The sequence below is a fragment of the Pygoscelis adeliae genome, unplaced genomic scaffold (genome assembly GCF_000699105.1).
Source record: "Pygoscelis adeliae isolate BGI_AS28 unplaced genomic scaffold, ASM69910v1 Scaffold155, whole genome shotgun sequence".
NCBI lineage: Eukaryota > Metazoa > Chordata > Aves > Sphenisciformes > Spheniscidae > Pygoscelis > Pygoscelis adeliae.
This window is the reverse complement of record NW_008824932.1, coordinates 6,636,731-6,639,111: the sequence shown is the minus strand read 5'-3', so window position 1 is coordinate 6,639,111 and position 2,381 is coordinate 6,636,731.

Below are 2,381 nucleotides of genomic sequence, written 5' to 3'. Positions count from 1 at the left end.
GAAAATCATGAATTATCATAAATAACCCTAAGTGACATTAGGTAAACCACATGCTGTGGTGCATTACCCTTGTCTTTGTGGCTGTTTTTTCCCCACTTTCAGAGATCTCCCACCCCAAGCCGGAGCACAGCTGAACTACTGCAGTCCTTTTGCAAAGGTGGGTGTGAGGGAAGGGGAGAGGAAGGATTCGAAGTGCTGTGGAAGTTCGCTGCCCTGTAGCAAAGGAAGCACGTTTGGGGGCACGAGGCAAGGAGATCAGGAGTAGGACAGAAGTGTAGCTGCTGGGTGTACGGGTTTGTAACTCTGTGAGTCACCTCATGCTCTCAGTAGTGGGTCACGGATCCCTAAAGCCACGGGCTGTGTGTGCTGTTTCCCCATTGCTTAGGCAGCAGTCTTCCATGCTTCTTTTCCCTTATTCCACCCTCCATCTCCTCCCACCCCTGAGACTGAAAACCGCTAGGCAAGGATTCTCAAAATAGGTAGATGCACACTCCCCCGTGCACTCGTGTGCAGCTAGGAAGCTGTGGGTGCTGCGGCATGGGAGGAGAGCACGGCAGAGATGAGATGAGAGGCAGGCAGCAGGCGCAGCTGGAGCACAGGTAGCCTGGGCTGCTAGGAGCCACCAGGCTGAACTGAGATGCTTTAGCAGGGACCCCCAGAATAACAAAAAAGAGCCAGAGAGGGTGGCTGGGAGAGGGCAGTTTGGCTCTGAGGTTCCCAGCAGCCTGGACTTGTTGCTACTGCTCTGTCTGCCCGCTGTCTCCCGGCCGGACCTGTCGCTGTGTTGCTTGATACCTCGGCGCTGGTGTCCTACCTTCTCTCAGCTGCGAGTCCTGCTCCGGTCCTGCCATTCAGCAGCCGCTTTCCCTTCCAGGACCCCGCTGCTCTCCTGGGGCACGTGTCTTACCGGGGAGCCTGCGTTCTTTCTCCCCCTGGGACTCCTCAAGCGGTGAGGCCCATTATGCAAACCAGTCACAGGGGCAACATCTGACTTGCACTGTCTGGCTGAGAAAGGTCGGTAATTTGCGGTGTATTTTGCAGGCATTAGTGCGAGTATCAGATGAAGGCTTAGTTCCAAAAGTTCTCCTGCAGCTTCTTGTCAGAGAGAATTAGCCTACATGGCTGGAATCCAGATGTGCAAATTTATCAGCTGTTTAAAATCATGGAAGTTTGAGATGAGTGCAACAGCAATCTTGCCTTTGTTCATACCAAGAGTCCCTCCCTTCAGCTTACCAGCACTGAGTAGCAATTTGTGCTCTGGAAAACACTCTCACTCAGCACATACAAACAAAACAATTTCCTTAGCCATGCAGTTTGTAAGTGAGGGTTCAGTCCTGCAACCCTTGCAAAGGACAAGTTGTACTTTGCTCTTGCTGTGAGCCCCTGGTAGGTGGGACAGTGGTGGATTCTGACCACGGAAAACATACATGAAATACGCATGCACCCAGTATGCTATTCTTCATCACGGTGAAACTAATTTCACTGCAATACTTACGTTCAGATTTGCTGCTCTCCGGAAAAACACAAGTTCTACTCCTATTCTTTCAACAAGAACTTAAAAAAGACAACAACCAAATATTCAGAGCAATTTTCTTAAAATGTGAAGTGTTTTTTCCCAGTTTGCTGTGTTCAGAGTTTTTTCAGATTATTTCAGATTGGTTTTATTGCTGGTTTTTAAAGCATAAAGAGCACAAACCTGAAAATACTCGGCTTGAAGGTAAAGAGGGCAGAGAATTAGAAGCTCCTGGTGAAAGAGAGGTTAAAATGAACATTGCTATGCAACCATGATGGTGTCAGTTATTGTTACTCCCTTTACCGTATCTAGCTTTTCTCACCTCCAAGTGAGGCTTTAAAATACAAATATCACTTTCACTTTTCTTTATCTGTTAAGGAATTATGTTTATGAAGTCCCTAATTAGTTACTCAAGAAGGAGAAAATGATGCAAGGATTCCTGTTTATCCAGTCTGAAAAAGATAGTGGGGTAGAATCTCTAAAGGCAAGTCAATCTCTTCAATATTAGATCAAAGCGCTGCGCCTACTCAGTTATTACAAGAGATCATAATTGCTGCAGTAGAAAGCTACCCATCAAGACATTATTTTCACGAGATTGATAGACACTGAGAAAGGATTAAAAAAAAATAATCACATAGAACAAAAGGACCATGTTTTATGTCTGTGTATCTGTTAAGATTTCTCCCAGAGAAACTGGAAGCGTGAGCTACATTAGACAGATGAGGCTAAAGCCTCTCTCTCTTTAACACCTACTCTTCTTAAATAAATAGAGCAAAATTCTACCCTCACTCATGGTCAGTGAGGTTCCACAGATGTCAGAACGGAACCAGATTTACTAAAGAGATTTTAGTGAAGAAGGGTAAAAATC